The sequence below is a fragment of the Apium graveolens genome, chromosome 11 (genome assembly GCF_009905375.1).
Source record: "Apium graveolens cultivar Ventura chromosome 11, ASM990537v1, whole genome shotgun sequence".
NCBI classification, from domain to species: domain Eukaryota; kingdom Viridiplantae; phylum Streptophyta; class Magnoliopsida; order Apiales; family Apiaceae; genus Apium; species Apium graveolens.
The window spans coordinates 36,777,185-36,796,516 of record NC_133657.1 but is presented as its reverse complement, the minus strand read 5'-3'; positions in this window follow the sequence as shown (position 1 = coordinate 36,796,516).

The following is a 19,332-nucleotide window of genomic DNA, read 5'->3' as shown; positions in this document are numbered from 1 at the left end:
TTACCATTTTCCTCCCTCGGAATGTGCCCAACATGGCATTCATCGAATTGGGTCATCACAGCCCTTACTAGGCGGACATACTTAGCCATCGTATCATCCCTTGCCTCAAATTCTCCCTTTACCTGGGATATGACCAGCTTCAAGTCTCCACGGACTTTTAAGTTCTTGACTCTAAGTGTCCCTGCTAAGCAAAGACCAGCTATCAGAGCTTCATATTCTGCCTCATTGTTTGTGGTCGGGAAGTCTAACTTCATGGCATACTCAATCAAAAACCCATCAGGACTTTATAAAACCAAACCTGCTCCACTTGAGTTTGTTTTTGATGCTCCATCAAAATAGAGAACCCAGTATTCTTTCTCCTTATCATCCTTTTCTTTGTCCCCCTTATCAACTTCCTTGTCTTAAGGTATGGTATCTTCCTGCCCCCCGACTTCTTGGTTGGGTATGGTACATTCCACCACGAAGTCAACTAATGTTTGGGCTTTTATTGCCGTTCGTGGCTTATACTTGATGTCGAATTCTCCCAGCTCTATTGCCCACTTGATCAACCTCCCACTAGCCTTGGGACTGTGAATAATATTTCTCAAGGGCTGATTTGTTAGCACTTCAATCTTATGAGCCTGAAAGTAAGGACGCAACTTTCTCGAAGCCATTACCAAGGCTAAAGCAAACTTCTCAATAGTTGAATAATTCAACTCAGCTCCATGCAGAATTTTGCTGACATAGTATACGGGTTTCTGGATTTTCAGTTCCTCCTTAACCAATACAGCGCTCAAGGCATTCTCTGAAACGGCCAAATATAAGTATAGAACTTTATTCAAAGTTGACTTGGCCAACAACGGGGCCTGAGCCATATATTTCTTTAATTCCTCAAATGCCTTCTGGCTTTGCTCACTCCATTTAAAATCTTTGACCTTCTTTAAGGACTTCAAGAACGACAAGCACTTGTCCCCTGACTTGGAGATGAATCGTCCCAGCGCAGAGCTTCTGAACATCTTTGATAGTTTTTGGTGGTTCCATGTCCATGATTGCCTTTATTTTATCGGGATTGGCCTCAATTCCTCTCTTGGAGACCATTAATCCTAAAAACTTTCCAGACCTCACTCCGAAAGTACACTTCATAGGATTTAACATCATCTTATGATATCTCAGGACCTCAAAAGCTTCCCTCAAATGGGTTATATGGTCAGTCTTTACTAGACTCTTGCCTAACATGTCATCAACATAGACTTACATAGTCTTTCCAATAAGATCCTTAAAAATTTTATTTACCAACCTTTGATAGGTGGCTCCTGCATTCTTGAGACCAAAAACCATAACAAGATAACAATAAACACCAAAGTCAGTGATGAATGATACCTTTAGAATGTTGTTCTTGTGCATCTTGATCTGATTGTATCCACTAAACCCATCCATAAAGCTCAACATCTCATGCCCAGCAGTGGCGTCGATCAAAGTATCAATCCTTGGTAACTGGAAACAGTCCTTAGGACAGGCATCATTCAGATCAGTGAAGTCCACACACATCCTCCATTTTCTATTGGCCTTCTTCACCATCACAGGGTTTGCTAACCATTCCAAAAATTGAATCTCCTCAATGAAACCAGCCTCTAAGAGTTCTCTACTTCCTGTTTTATAGCTTCTTGCCTCTCTGGAGAAAAACTTCTTTTCTTTTGCTTCACTGTCTTCCGATTTGGGTCCACATTCAGCTTGTGAGTAATCAGTTCCGGGTCTATGCCTGGCATATCAGCTGCTGACCATGCAAACACGTCACTATTTTCTTGCAAAAATTTCACCAACTTCCCTCTAATGGGCTCCTCGAGTGTGGCTCCAATAAAAGTCACCTTCTCAGGATCATCGGGGGCTAAAAGAATCGAAACCAAGTAATTTGCTGGCTTTCCTCTTTTCTCATCATTCTCTCGGATATCCAGATCTTCAATAGGAAGAACCTGCCCCCCAACTCCAGTTGCCCTCAAAGAGGCCACATAACAACTTCTAGCCACTTTTTGATCTCCTCTCTCTTCTCCGATCCCATCCCGGGTGGGAAACTTCAAAACTGAATGGTAGGAAGAAGGGACTGCCTTGAAGGCGTGTATCCCTGTTCTGTTGGATTTTTAATCGCAGCGGGGCGTGGAAAAACACTTTTACACATACAAAATCCAAATAAAAGCATATAAATCGTGAATAAAAATTCGAGGGATCGAATCTAACCTTTTAAAATTAATTCAGAGACAACGATCAGAGATCCTTAGCAGTTGCTCCTCAAGTGTGAAGCACTCCACCGGTATCCACCAAGAAAATGACTTTTAGGAGGAGGAGGAGGTGGAGAGAATTTGGTTTTCTGAAACTTTTGGGTTTCTGGGGTTAGAATAAAATAGGGTCTATAATAGTGTATTTATAGGCAAAATTTTCAGCTGGAATTTTCCCATAAATAATATTATTATTATCCCATTTATTATTCTCATTAATAATTAAAATACCTTTTAATTATTAATCCTTTTTTTAAACACTTTAGAAATAATTCTCTCTCTTGATTTAATTTCCAAAAATTAAATCCTTAATTAATAATATTATGAACTTTTCTTAATTAATTTATAATCAATTAAATCTCATTTAATCAATTATTAAATTTGCCAATTAATTATTTATTTCATAAATAAATAATTATTAGCCATTATTAATTAATTCCTCCACCAATAAATCATTCTCTTTTTATGGTGTGACCCTGTAGGTTCAATATTAAGCCGGTAGTAGAAATAAATAATAATAAAACTATTTTATCATTATTTATATAAATTCTCTAATTTATTAAATATGATTAATTAATTAATCACATTTATTCTACATCGTGAGTGATGCTTCTCAACATATCGCGACTATCCGGATAATATGAATTCACTGCTTAGAATACCAAGAACCTGTCAGTGAATAGTTACCGTACAATAAACTCCTTCTACCCTACAATGTCCCGATTAAATACAAGGCATGGATCTCATGTCAAGCCTATCTAATTCAATCACTTGCTTACCATCTATTATGCGTAGTTCTATGCAAATTAGAAACTCCTTTCTAATTTCATTTACTCTGGCCAGAGATTCCTGAACTAGCATAAGTGGATCAGCTTTGAACATTCGCTTCCTTCACTGGAAGGGGTTGATCCTTTATTGATCATACACTATCTTCGTGTACAAATTCCTATACCCAGAAGAGCCCTAATAATTGTCCCTGGAGACTAAGAACTAAACCAAAGCATAGTTCAGTGTACACAAGATGACTATGATGACCTCAAGTCTAAGGATACTTGTACAACTATCACTTAGCGAACAACTGCTGACACGTGAGTGAACTCCATCAGTTGTTCAGCTGGGCGAGTCATGTTCAGTGAACTTATTCCATAATAAGCACCTACATACTAGCTATAGTGTCACCACACAAATGTCTATGAGAACATACATCCTTCATAATGAAGCAAGCATAGTATGTACCGATCTTTGCGGATTATTAATTACCAGTTAGTAATCCTATGACCAGGAACAATTTAAGTTTAGAGTTATCATCTTTTTAGGTCTCACTATTATGATCTCATCATAATCCATAAAAAGCTATACTCTAAACTATGGTATATCTTATTTAAACACTTAAATAGATAAAGCCCGTAATAAAAACAAAACAAGTCTTTATTAATATCAATAAAATCAAAACAGATTACATAAAGAGTTATTCCTAAATCCTAATACCTGATTGGACTTAGGACATATTCCTTTCAATCTCCCACTTGTACTAAAGCCAATCACTCTGGTATATAATACCCATCTCATCTTTATGACGATCAAAGTGACTTTCAAAAAGTAGCTTTGTGAGTGGGTCTGCTATGTTGTTATGTGTGTCAACTCTAATTCAATACAATACAAGAAATGTTATCACGCTCCCACTAACCTTTTTGTAGACGCATGGTTCATCCACGTTTTTGATAAAATCAAACTCTTTGATTATCTCATCAAAACGAATGTTCCATCTTTCGAGAAGCTTGCTTTAAACCACATTAATCGCAAGCAAAATCCGAACTGATTTTAACAGGGCTACATGTAAAAGGTTTCATCAAAGTCAATCCATTGCCTTTGTTTGAATCCTTTTCCCAAAAGCCTGGCCTTATAGGTCTCCACCTGGCCATCTGCTATAATCTATCTTTTGTATACCGTATACATAGATTCCATTCTGGATTTCATGGCACTTTGCCATTTCTCTGAGTCAACACTACTCATAGTCTCATTATAGGTCACAGGGTCGTCATCATCAAATGATTGACAACTCATTGTCATTCTCAATGATAAGGCCATAATACCTCTCAGGTTGGCGAGACACTCTCCCTGATCTATGAATGGGCTGTTCCATAAAAGGTTGTTCAGTCAGAACAGGTGTTTCCACTTGATCCGTAGTAGTTTGTGCTTCTTGAACTTCATCAAGTTCAATTTTACTCCCACTGTTTCCTTCAAGGATAAACTCCTTTTCCAAGAAGGTAGCATGTCTGGAGACAAACACCCGATGATCGGTGCAAAAGTAATACCCTAAAGTCTCTTTAGGATATCCCACAAAACTACATTTTACGGATCGATATTCCAGCTTATCTGGGTCAACTTACTTGACATAAGCTGGACATCCCCAAATCTTAACGTGTTTAAGACTCGGTTTCCTTTCTTTCCATATCTCATACGGAGTTTGAGGAACAGATTTTGGAAGGCACCTTATTCAGTAAATATGCTGAGGTTTCCAATGCATAACCCCATAGGAATACTGGAAGATTTGCATAGCTCATCATGGACCGAACTATGTCTAACAAAGTTCGATTTCTCCTTTCAGATACTAATCTGGAGGATTCCACTGGGAGACTATACCATTTACTTTGAGATAATCTAGAAACACTCCATTAAAGTATTCACCACCTCGATCTGATCGAAGAGATATAATACTATGTCTGGTTGTCTCTCCACTTCATACTTATACTCTTTGAACTTTTCAAAGGCTTCAGACTTGTGTTTCATCAAACACATATCCGAATCTAGATCTATCATCTATGAAAGTACTGAAGTATGAAAATCCACCCATGGCTTGCGTAGACATTGGTCCACATACATCTGTGTGTACCATTCCTAGCAAATTTGCAGTCCTCTCTCCATGTCTACTAAATGGAGACTGCAGTGCCACTATAAAGTGAGATTTTCATCATCCCTTTTCTTTTATTAGTTTGTTCAATCTGAAGTAAATTATGTCACATATAAACAGACCATTATTTAAAGTACCAAGTCCATAAAGAATATTATCTCTAAGAATAAATCATTCATTATTCTCAATAATAAATGAAAAATCCAGCCAAGTCTAACATGGGAATAATATTCCTCACAATCGAGGGAACAAAATAACAATTATTTCAAACAATAGTCTTGCCCGTAGGCATATGTAAATGAAATGATTATACATCTACAGCAGCAACTCTTGCTCCATTTCCATCAGTAGAATCACCTCCTCTTCCTCAAGAGTCCTACTTCTCCTTGGTCCCTGCAACAAATTGCAGATATGAGAACCACAGGCGGTATCTAATACCCAAGTAGAAATGACATATTCACTTCTATCATGAACATACCTGAATCAGAAGCGGTAGTCTCACTACCCTTCTTCTTCAATTCTGCAAGGTAAACCTTGCAGTTCCTCTTCCAGTGCCCCACCTTGTTACAGTGAAAGCAAACAACTTTGCTCTTGGGGTCTTCAGCTTTTGGTGGAACCGGCATTTTCTCACCTACTTTCTTCTTCTTGGAAGAGTTCCTCTTCCTTTTCTTAGGATTGGAACCTTCACCAATTAGAAGAACAGAACTCTTCTTAGGGGGAAAATTCGATTCCGCAGTCTTCAACATGTTGTGGAGTTCAGGCAGGCTGACATCCCACTTATTCATGTGAAAGTTCACAACAAACTGCGAGAATGAACTCGGAAGCGATTGCAAGACCAAGTCTTGGCTCAGCTCCCCATCCATGGCAAAACCAAGTTGTCCAAGACGTTCAATCAAATTGATCATCTTAAGTACATGGTCATTCACAGATGATCCCTCAGACATCCTACAACCGAACAACTCCTTCGATATCTCATATCGAGCTGTCCTCCCTGCCACATCATACAACTCTTGTAGATGCATGAGGATAGTGAGCATCCATATGCTCATGTTGCTTCTGTAGCTCAATGTTCATGGAAGCTAGCATGATGCATTGAGCAACATTTGTATCATCTATTCACTTACGATACACAACATGTTCATCATTATGTGCATCACTAGCAGGTTCAGTAGGCTTAGGTGAGTCAATCACGTATTCCAGCTTGTCAATCCTGAGAACAATTCTCACGTTTCAAAGCCAGTCAGCATAATTAGGACCAGTCAATTTGTGAACATCCAGTATGCTCCTGAGTGATAGTCCAGAAGACATAACGTACAAAGTAAATTTGTAAATGATAAACACATAACAACACTTAGCAAATATTCGATTTCATTTCAAAACACTATATAAATCGGGTCTTTATTCATAAGTGGCTCCCACTAGTTTTCTTAATTTATTCAACCCCCTACGTGAAAAATTAAGCATTCATAATGCTAGTAGGAATAGGGATCCTACATTCCATTACACGACCCCGGCTGTAGCACGAACCGCCATGTAATGTTCAATAGGCAGACAACTCTTTTCAATTACATCTCATGTTATTCCCTAATCAAACTTTAGCCTCTTGAATAATTGAGTCTCGGCTGTAGCACGCAAACTCAATATTCTAAGTCAAGTCTAACCCAACATTCCGTACAGTTGAATCAGTCCCTAAAGGCCCACGGCTGTAGCACGTACCGACCTTTAGATTCTTATTCAATGTACACATCTCTATGTAATAGACAAGTATTTCTTATTTCGAAATCAAAGCCCTCGGCTGTAGCACGAACCGACAATGATTCAAAAATAAGAACTACTTTTCTATCATGTTGGAAGGCTATGACCGACACAAGCCCGTTGTATCATTGGCCAATTACTACTTGATATTATTTAATTTTAGAGGGATTATATTACGTTACAATCATAATCATATTATAAAGAGATTCTTCCTTTTAAATTAAATATTTCAAATCAATAATCAATAATCAGATGATTCCCAGATCGGGTGGAGCATTGTCAAGAGGCGTCACTTAATAACCCTTTCTTACAGATAGAAATCTAATGTTGACAGAATCATCCTTTCTCTCATATCGAAAATTCATATTCAATTACGTGTTTCAAGAATCTCATGATTGTATTCATAATATTGTTATTAAGGTTATGAAATAATTTCACTATACTAGGTTGTCTAACAAACGCCTTATGTTCATTCAAGTTCACCTAAATCTATCATCGCATGATAAACTAAGCATATATCACATATATAAACATGAATAAACATCAAGGTAGGCATGTTACATCATCTAGCACATTCGTCTAAGCATTATACATCTCTATGTATCATATGAAGCATTTAAAAGCAATTTAAACAGTCAAAAACAGCTTAAAAACACTTTTGTTAGCTATAAACAGTTCAAAACAATTTCATAAAATATCATATAATATACCATTAGAAGCTTCTCGAAAATACGAATCTAACGGCACCAAAATCACCCCATTCTGAGCTTCCACGTGCCGCCACGCGCACACGCGCTGTCAGGCGCGTGTCAGACTTCCCCCCACGCGCGCCCACGCGCCCACGCGCCTCACGCGCCCCTGACCCCTGTGCTGACGTCAGCATGACGTCATCTGATGACGTCAGCATAACGTCAGCATGACGTCACCAGCGCGTGTCTTCCACGCGCCGCGCGTGGCACGCCAGCGCGTGAGCCCCACGCGCGCGTGGTCGAGGCGTGGTCCTTTGCCTATGCGTGAACTGTCGCCGTCTGACATTCTTCCTCAAATTCCGTGCACCTGACTCTGTCTTCTTTCTCGGTTGCAGCAATCAACAAATTACACATGTAGATGTACAGATATATATATATACATACTTACAATCAATTTATATATATATATATATATACATATTTAATTACGAATTTTAATAGAAACAACTTCAAAAATTCATAATAAAAAATCTATACATCCTAAAATTATGGAAAAAATACCCAGACGATCTACAACACTTGTAGAACCCAGATCAACACTCAAAATTATTCTGAGAAACGATTTCTCATCAGACAAAATTAAACCATGATATAACTTGTAAAAATCATAATTAATTCATACAAGCACATAAAATTCTGAAATTTTTACCACAGATCTATATGCATACAACCTATGCTCTGATACCATTATTGGATTTTTAATCACAGCGGGGCGTGGAAAAATACTTTTACACATACAAAATCCAAATAAAAGCATATAAATCGTGAATAAAAATTCGAGGGATCGAATCTAACCTTTTAAAATTAATTCGGAGACAACGATCAGAGATCCTTAGCAGTTGCTCCTCAAGTGTGAAGCACTCCACCGGTATCCACCAAGAAAATGACTTTTAGGAGGAGGAGGAGGTGGAGAGAATTTGGTTTTCTGAAACTTTTGGGTTTCTGGGGTTAGAATAAAATAGGGTCTATAATAGTGTATTTATAGGCAAAATTTTCAGCTGAAATTTTCCCATAAATAATATTATTATTATCCCATTTATTATTCTCATTAATAATTAAAACACCTTTTAATTATTAATCCTTTTTCTAAACACTTTAGAAATAATTCTCTCTCTTGATTTAATTTCCAAAAATTAAATCCTTAATTAATAATATTAAGAACTTTTCTTAATTAATTTATAATCAATTAAATCTCATTTAATCAATTATTAAATTTGCCAATTAATTATTTATTTCACAAATAAATAATTATTAGCCATTATTAATTAATTTCTCCACCAATAAATCATTCTCTTTTTATGGTGTGACCCTGTAGGTTCAATATTAAGCCGGTAGTAGAAATAAATAATAATAAAACTATTTTATCATTATTTATATAAATTCTCTAATTTATTAAATATGATTAATTAATTAATCACATTTATTCTACATCGTGAGTGATGCTTCTCAACATATCGCGACTATCCGGATAATATGAATTCACTGCTTAGAATACCAAGAACCTGTCAGTGAATAGTTACCGTACAATAAACTCCTTCTACCCTATAATGTCCCGATTAAATACAAGGCATGGATCTCGTGTCAAGCCTATCTAATTCAATCACTTGCTTACCATCTATTATGCGTAGTTCTATGCAAATTAGAAACTCCTTTCTAATTTCATTTACTCTGGCCAGAGATTCCTGAACTAGCATAAGTGGATCAGCCTTGAACATTTGCTTCCTTCACTGGAAGGGGTAGATCCTTTATTGATCATACACTATCTTCGTGTACAAATTCCTATACCCAGAAGAGCCCTAATAATTGTCCCTGGAGACTAAGAACTAAACCAAAGCATAGTTCAGTGTACACAAGATGACTATGATGACCTCAAGTCTAAGGATACTTGTACAACTATCACTTAGCGAACAACTGTTGACACGTGAGTGAACTCCATCAGTTGTTCAGCTGGGCGAGTCATGTTCAATGAACTTATTCCATAATAAGCACCTACATACTAGATATAGTGTCACCACACAAATGTCTATGAGAACAGACATCCTTCATAATGAAACAAGCATAGTATGTACCGATCTTTGCGGATTATTAATTACCAGTTAGTAATCCTATGACCAGGAACAATTTAAGTTTAGAGTTATCATCTTTTTAGGTCTCACTATTATAATCTCATCATAATCCATAAAAAGCTTTACTCTAAACTATGGTATATCTTATTTAAACACTTAAATAGATAAAGCCCGTAATAAAAACAAAACAAGTCTTTATTAATATCAATGAAATTAAACAGATTACATAAAGAGTTATTCCTAAATCCTAATACCTGATTGGACTTAGGACATATTCCTTTCATGTTCTTCCCATGATAGCGTTGTAAGTCGAACTAGTCTTCACCACCACAAAGTCCAACATCTGAGTTACTTGCCTTGGTTCTTGTCCTATGGTTGTTGGCAACTTGATTATCCCTTCTACGGGGAACTCCACTCCCGCAAATCCATATATCGACATGTCGGTTAGGGTCAATTGGGAGTCATTATATCCCATCCTTAAAAAGGTGTCATGGAGCAAGATATCCACTGAAGCACCATTATCCACAAGGACCCTTCTCACCGGGTTGTTCCCTATTATCGGGGTTATGACCAGCGGGTCGTCATGGGGAAAATATCACACCCTCTAGATCAGAATCATCAAAAGACATTGTTACTCCTGTCCTGGCCTTCTTCGGGGCTTCCTCAAAAATATGCATAACTTCTCGGACATACGCTTTCCTGGAGTTCTTGGATAATCCAGCAGCAGTTGGTCCTCCAAAAATTGTGATTAAAATAGGCCCTCGGGGTCGCGGTCCTCCAAAGATTGTATTTATCATCGGTCCCCTAGGTTGGGGATTTCGCCCCTGATCTTATTGATCTCTTCTTTGATCGTCAAAATTTTTTCTCCCGTTGTTGCTCTTGTCTCCTCCATCTCCAGTGTACTTTTTCAATCTCCCTTTTCTAATAAGGAACTCAATTTTATCTTTCAGTTGCCTACACTCATCGGTGTCATGACCAACATCCTTTTGAAATCTATAATACTTGCTCTTATCTAGGTTGGCAGGATCGGCAAGGGCTTATGCCAACGAATATCTCGATCTTTCTCGATTTCCATTAAAATTTGGCTCCTTGGAGCATTCAGCTTAGCATACTCAGTGAAGTTTTGTCCAGGTCCTCCCCTCCTCGGAGTTGAGTCATTGCTTTGCTCAGTTCTAGGATACTTGTCCTTAGCAACATACTCCGGATCAGTTTTCCGCTTCTTGCCTCCAGCGGGCTCGTTGCTCACTACGGTCTTCCTCATGCTCTCTTCCACCTTGATGTACTTCCTTGCCCTATCTTGGAGCTGCAACATGCTTTCAGGGGGCGTTTGGCCAAGGACATCTTGAAAAACTCATCCCTAGTTCCCTGTTACAGTGCTATCATGGCTACCTTATCATCAAGGACCGGGACTTTTAAAGCTTCCTTCGTGAAACGATTGAGGTAGTCTCTTAAGGATTCCTGCACTCCCTGCACAATGCTCATGAGGGATGCTGAACTTTTCGCATGCACTCTCCCACTGATGAACTGCTTAATAAAAGCCTGACTTAATTCCATGAAGGACCCAATAGAGTTTAGGGGAAAACGACTATACCATCTTTGAGACATACCCGACAGGGTTTGAGGAAAAGCCCGACACTTAATAGCGTCATTCACCGGCTGTAGCAACAGTGCATTAGACAATGTCCTGACATGATTGGAGGGATCTCTAGTGCCATCATAAGCTTTGATAGTGGGCATCTTGAACTTCCTTGAGATATGGGCATTCATTATTTCTTAAGTGAATGGTGGGGTAGGATCATCAGGATCTCCAAGGGGAAGGAGATTGCTTGGATCAGCCCTTGGGACAACAGCCCTTCTCTGTATTGGACCATCCAGGTCTATGATAGGGGGAGGACTCCTCCCCCTTGGAGGTAGTGGGGGTCTGGTATTCTGGTGCGCCTCCAAGTCGCACTTCAGCCTTTGAATCTCAGCCTCATGAGCCCTGATCCTTTCCTGCACTTCTTGGAAATTCGTCCCTTGGGTGCTCCTAGGACGTTGGCGACCATCAGCCATTGGATCTTTGCCAGCACACCTCCTTCTTGGGGCCACTTCATCATCTGAAGATTCGGAGTCTCTCTCGGTGTAAGGACCAAAAAATTCTTGATCCTCAGGGATAGGAGCCAAACCTTGTATTAGGGGGTGATCGACCTATTGCTTCACTCCTCCCAACATGTGCGCTTCTTCCAACCTCGGGGTAAAGGGGCATCCCATATGGGGGGTTGGTATTCACAACAGTTGAATACTCATACCCAATGGGTCGAGAATTCACAGGTGCATGTAGTTGTGGAACTTGGGGATTCGTACCTTGAGTAGCCGAGGGAATCATCCCTTATGGCTGAGGATCAGTTGCCCCTATCTGGGCTTTTCCCTGTGTGGCTGCATAAGTTGAATGAGGAGGTACCTCCACGGTTGACGAAATCACTTGGGTTGTCCCCGCTGGTGTTCCTCCTTCAAGGGCTCTAATTGTTCTCCGTGTTCTCACCCTGGTTGTTGTTGTGCTGTCCCACAGACGGCGCCAAATGTTGTGGATTAAAAATTAAGGTATATAATTGTTGTGTTTATTATTAAGGAACGTGAGCTTCGAGGCTCGATTTGACTGCTCTTATGTTTCATGACTCAATCTGCCTTAACAAGATGCCTACATACCTTGCTGATTGCCAAGGATCAAGTCAAAAAATGTAGTTCTGATTTGTGGGGTGAGGCCCCTTATATAGATGTTGGGAGTCCTTGAATTGGACTTTGTATAGGAGACTTGGTAGTCAAGTCTCAGAATTAGAATGGACTTTGGAGTCCTAAGTGGTAGGAAACTGATTCCTTATCCTTCTAGGTCCCTTGGAGGCTAATCTACGAGGATTTATGTCCCTATTGGGACTCTTCTTAATAACTGATTTTTCCCTTATTAATTAATTACGAAATTAATTAATATTCAGGGTTTTGGGCATCTTTATTCCATCAGGCCTGATCTGGTCCATCGGGCCTGATCAATGTGTTAACCTTTTTGGTCTGAATGTCATACATCTTCTTATTGGGCCTAGTAGCTCAAATCATGTATAATTAATGTAATATTTAGTTACGTAATCAAGATTTATTTATCCCCTATCAGTTAACCAATATAGTCTCTGTGGGAACGAACTAGAAAAGATTCTATACTACTTGCGAACTCGTATACTTGCGTGTAAAATTAGCGCGTGTTTAGCGACTAACAAGTTTTTAAACAACCTCATTGCATAATTCTTGAACTCAATTCCATTGTCACTTCTGATTCTTCTAACTTTGAGATCAGGATCATTGTTGACTTTCTTTATATGATTGATAATGATTTCACTATCTTCATCTTTCGATTTTAAGAAATATGTCCAAGTGAACTTTGAGAAATCATCCACAATCACTAGGAAATATCTTTTCTTTGAGATTGACAACACATTAACTCGTCCAAATAAGTCCATGTGCAATAGTTGCAGTGGTTCTTCAATTGTAGATTCAAGTTTGTTCTTGAATGATACCTTGATTTGTTTTCCCTTTTGACAAACATCACACAGTCCATCATTTGAGAACTCAACTAGAGGAATGCCTCTTACAAGGTCTTTCCTGACTCATTCATAGTCTTGAAGTTCAGATGGGATAGCGTCTTGTGTCATAGGCAACCTTCATCTTGACTTTCTTTGCTGATAAGACAAGTAATGGAATTTGCATTGGATGAGTTGAAGTCATCTAGATATATATTTCCTTTTTTCACTCTTGTAAGAACCTTTTTATTGTTCTTTTTGTTTATAACAACACAGGCTTCTGAATTGAAGGTTATAGAGTTGCCCTTGTCACATCGGTGGCTGACACTCAGAAGGTTGTGTTTGAGTCCATCCACTAGAGCAACTTCTTTAATATTGACATTATCTTTTGAAATCAAGCCATATCTCACAGTATAACCTTTGTTATCTTCTCCAAAAGTGATACTAGGCCAGCTCTCTCCTTGAACTCAGTGAGAAGGGTAGCATCTCCACTCATGTGCCTTGAGCAACCACTATCCAGATACTAAAGATTCTTTCTATTTCCCTGCACACATCAAAAGCAAATCAAGTTGATTTTGGTACCCAGGTTTCCTTGGGTCCTGCCTTGTTAGCCTTCTTTTTAGGTTTCTTAGACTTTTCTTCATTTGACTTAGGTGATAGACATTCAACCTTTATTATTAGAGTAGGGCTTTGTAAACCATTCATAATTACAGAATTATCATGCACAGGTTGGTTAACATGAAATGGCATATTATGTGCAAACATGTTATTCGAGTATGGCATGCTAAATGGTATTTGAGGCATATTGAATGCAATATAATAAGGATTTTGTGCAAATGGCATATTAGCAAATTGTGCATTTAAATTTTGTGCAGGCATAACATTCACAGGCATTGTGGACATGTTGGGAAATGAGGGAGGTGCAGACATGGGTGCAGGTATAGCTGATTTGCAATCAATAGACAAATGATTAACACTTCCATACTTAACACAGATTTTAATAGGTGCATATTTATCAGGTGTGTAGTTATTATATTTGTTAATTCCTACTTTCCCATTTTTGTTATTTTTCCTTTTGGAGTCTTCCTTGACCTCAATTTTTTCCAATCTATCATTCAGTTGCTTCATTGACAAATGCCTCACATTAACTCTTTTGTCTCCTGTAACAAAATTCTTGGAAATTGATCCATATTTCTCATTGGGTTTAGCTAGATTGGCTTTGCTAATTGGCTTCTTTTCTTTCAACGGATGAGCATCCTTGTTTTTCAACAGATATTTACTTTTATCTTTCGATGGATAAACTTCATCATCCGTTGAATCCACATCTTTTGATAATCCTTCTACCAACTCAGGATCCAGTTTCTCCTTGCTATTTTTTCAGGCTTCTTCATAAAATTATTCTATTCCTTGAACTTTAGCAATTTGGGCATGTACATTCCTTGATGACTTCCAGGCCTTGATTACCTCTTGCTCTCATTCAAGCTGCTTTCTCAAAATTTCTTCTTTCTTCAAAGATTCAGTCAAGTCATCATTTGCAATCTTACACTCTATCTTTAGTTTCTCAAACTCAACAAATTGAGTTTCTAACATAATATTCATCTCACTTAAAAATAGATTGTTATCTTTAATTTTTGTGGTTTCTTTAGTGAGTGATTTAAGTGTAACACGCAAGTGATATATTTTTGTTGACATATCATTTATAGCATCGTTACAGTCATCTTTAGAAAGGTGTTCTAGATAATGTTGGGTTTCGAGCACATAAACGCAACGGAAATAGTAATTAAAAACGAGAAAAACCAGAATTTTCGAAACCCACCGCATGATCCATGCGAAAACATATATTTAATTTGTAGATCAGATTGTTTACCTTATGAAGCTTTACAAATTGGTTGACTAATGGAGATCCAAGCTTTTTCAATCACCACGAATCCCGCTCTCACGATCTCCGCTCTATCGGTATCGACACGAATGCTTGAACGCGAGGATTGAATGTGTACTAGCATAAACTCGTTTATTCTTGCTCTCTCCATCTTCTCTCTTGGTGGCTAGGGTTTTTAGTAAAAGTCATATATAAAAATCACCCACACAAGAGATATTATATATAAAGTAAAATAAGAATTATAACTCTTAACTAATTAGGAGTTATTATTAATTCAAAATTCCTATTTGTATAATAATTAAGTCACACTTAATTATTTAACAACTGAATTTCATAATTAATATTAGTAAATTCGAATATCAATATTTATCTAATTAATTAAGTCATACTTAATTCATATTATAAATAATTTGAATTACTTTAATATAATTTAAATCCAATTTAAATTAAATAATCCTTCAAGCATTCTTAGTGTGTGACCCTATAGGTTATTATTACGTTGGCAACGAATTCAAAATCTAATTTAAAATCGTAAACAATGAGCGGCATCTAGTAATACATCATTGTTACCCAAGTAATAATAATTGAATCGGTTATCGATTCAACCTTTCATGAATAATGTACAATGTAATATAATCCCTTTAACCAAATATTATAGATTAAACTAAAGGCATGTAATGTGTCATCCTCATCGTAGTTTAATCCAAGTTTCCTTGATCAATGAGTAGACTATCATATCAAATCAACATTTGAGCGTTGCCACGCATTTCATAGTCTAAGTCACACAAGAGGCCAATAATATCACTCCTAAAATAGGAGGATTAAATCCCATCTAGATCATTCATATTTCTCATACGATTCATAATATACCCAATTTCCACTTTTATCATTACCCGGTCTAGGATAACTTTTAATGGAATCAATGTATCTTAATTCTCATATAGAAATATAATGACTTCAGGTCTAAGGACCAGTACATCATTATCACTGTGAGAATTACTTATGACACAACAGACATGTAGAATCTCACATCAGGTCTATCCAGCACCATGTACATTTACATATGCCTGTGTTTTTTACTTTAGTATCAATATACCTATGATCAATGAGATGTGATCATCATTCAACAAACACCCCAGTCTTAATGTATTATTATTGTTCCTTAATAATAATACCCGACTAGGGACCTTTAGGAATATTGATATTATTCTCATAATCTCATTTCTAAGTCACGTACTTAGAGATATAGAATTTCATATCATATTCCAAGGACATTTATTAATCTAACATTTATATCGCAGTAAATTAAGAATTAATAAATTATAAAGGGAATAATCAATAGAACACAAACATTAATAATCCAAATGTCTTAACCTAAAACATCATAGTGTTATCTCTAGGGCACAAACACTAACAATCTCCCACTTGCACTAGAGCGAATCACCTGTGTATCTAATACTCATGGAACTAGTATGACCATCGTGCTTTTGCTGCGACAAAGCCTTAGTCAGTGGGTCTGCAACACTACCATTATTATGCACTTTACATTTATATCTACTTGATCATTAATCTCATTAATAAGGTGATATCTTCTAAGGACATGCCTAAATAGTCTCCTTGGATGTTTCAAAAATTTCAATATATTCGGCATCCTTTATAGAATCATCAATGTTCTTGCTGTGAACTATTGCAGCTAACATCACTTATATTTAAACAAAACATAAACCAGACATAAACACATAATCATCCTTGTCTATCCAGAAATTAGGTTAAGAAACTAGTATCAGTGTAACCCTTTACAACCAGTTCCCCATCTTCTCCATACACCAAAAATAAATCTTTAATCCTCTTTAAGTACTTAAGAATATTCTTGAAAATTATCCAGTAACCCTCACCTGGATTAGACTGGTATCTTCTCGTCATGCTCAAAGCATATGGAACATCAGGATAAATACATATCATTGTATGCTTTATAGATCCAATTGCTAAAGCATATGGAGCTTTCTCAAACGGCCCTTATCATCTAATGATTTAGGGGCAATTATCTTTTGAGATCACTATCCCGTGAGACATCGAAATATATCATTTTTTTATCTCCTGCATCCTAAAATGATGCAATATTTTATCAATGTATGTACTCCGACTAGGTCGATTAATCTTTTCAATCTATCTCTATAGATCTTGATCCCTAATATATAGGTAGCATCGCCAAAGTCTTTCACCGAGAAACTATTTCTCAACCAAGTCTTAACAGCCTGTAAAGAAGGAATGTCATTCCATATCTGTTATATGTCATCTACATATAATACTAGGAATGTCACATGGCTCCCACTAACCTTCTTGCAAACACATGGTTCATCTTCGTTTTGAATAAATCCAAACTCTTTGACCGTTTTATCAAAATGAATATTCATTCTCCTTGAGACTTGCTTCAATCTATAAATAGATAGAAGCAACTTACAAACTATCTTAGTAAACTTTGGATCAACAAAAACCCTCAGGTTGTATCATATATACATCCTCTTCAAGGATCCCATATAAGAAAGCAGTTTTGACATCCATTTGCCAAATCTCATTTTTAAAGTAAGTAGCTATTGCTAGCAAAATCCCGATGGACTTGACCATAGTAACCGGTGAAAAAGTCTCATCATAGTCTACACCATGAATTTGTTTGAAACTTTTTTTCCACTAGTCGCGTCTTATAGGTCTGTACTTTACCATCTATGTCAGTTTTCTTCTTGAAAACCCAATTGCACCCTCTAGGTTTTACCCCTTCGAGTGGATCAACTAAAGTCAATACTTTATTTTGATACATGGATTCCATCTCGGATTTCATGGCCTTTAGCCATCTCTCGGAGTCTGAACTATTCATAGCATCTTGGTAGGTGAGAGGCTTATCATCTGTAAGCATCACATCACCATCTTGAGTCAAAAGAAATTCATAATTTCTTCCGGGCTCATGGTGAATCCTACTAGATCTATGAATAACCTGTGTTTCTTGGACATGATTACTTTCAATATTTTGATGTACATCCTAATCTTATTCCAACTCTGGTTTAATGTTATCATGTGGTTATTGATTTTCATCGAGATGTATTATCCTCCCACTGATTTTCTTAGAAAGTAGTTCTCCCTCAAGAAATACAGAGGCCCGAGCAACAAACACTTTATTCTCGGAAGGATTATAAAAACTATACCGTAGTCGCACTTGGATATCCCACAAAATAGCATCTATCTAATTTTGGTCCAAGCTTGTCAGAGGCTAAACGTTTTACAAACGCTTCATGTCCCCAAATTTTCATAAATGACATGCTATGATATTTGTCACTCTTTATCTCATACGGAGTATTTTGAACCACTTTAGTCAGAACTTGGTTAAGTGTATATGCAGCCATTTCTAGAGCATAACCCTAGAAACTGAATGGAAGATCGACTTGACTCATCATCAATCGCGCTATGTCCAACAAAGTACGATTTCTCCTCTCAGAATCTCTATTCCATTGAGGTGTTCCAGAAGGAGTAAGTTATTTTACACTATCACACTCCTTCATGAAACTCTTGAAATTGAGGTTTAAGTACTCTCCTCCACGATCTGATCGTAAAACTTTTATACTTTTCCCTTGTTCGCTTTTCTACTTTGGCCTTATATTCTTTGAACATTTCAAAAGAATCGGATTTGTTCTTCATAAGAACCACATATCCATATCTACTGAAATCATTAGTAAATGTTATGAAGTAGTATAAGCCACCCCTTGCCATCATACACATTCGACCATATACATCATTATGTATAAGTCATAATTGTTCGATGGCCCTTTCACCTGATCAAGTAAAAGGAGCTTTAGTCATTTTTCCAATGAAACAAAGTTCGCATCTTCCGTATGATTCAAAATCAAACTTATTCAAGTATCCATCTATATGTAACTCAGAAATGCATTTCTCATTAATATGGCTTAACGACAATGGTAGAGGTAATATTTAATTTGAGTAATCTTAGAAATATAAATTATTAACTAATTGTGCAATATTATAAGCGTTATCATTAAAATAGAATAAACAACTATTGTTCATTTAATTAAAATGAAAATATTTCTTGTCCTGACAAGAAATTGAGTTAATGTATCCCCTAAAGGTAGGCATGTAATAACAATTTATCAAGTTCTCAATCTCGCCTATGT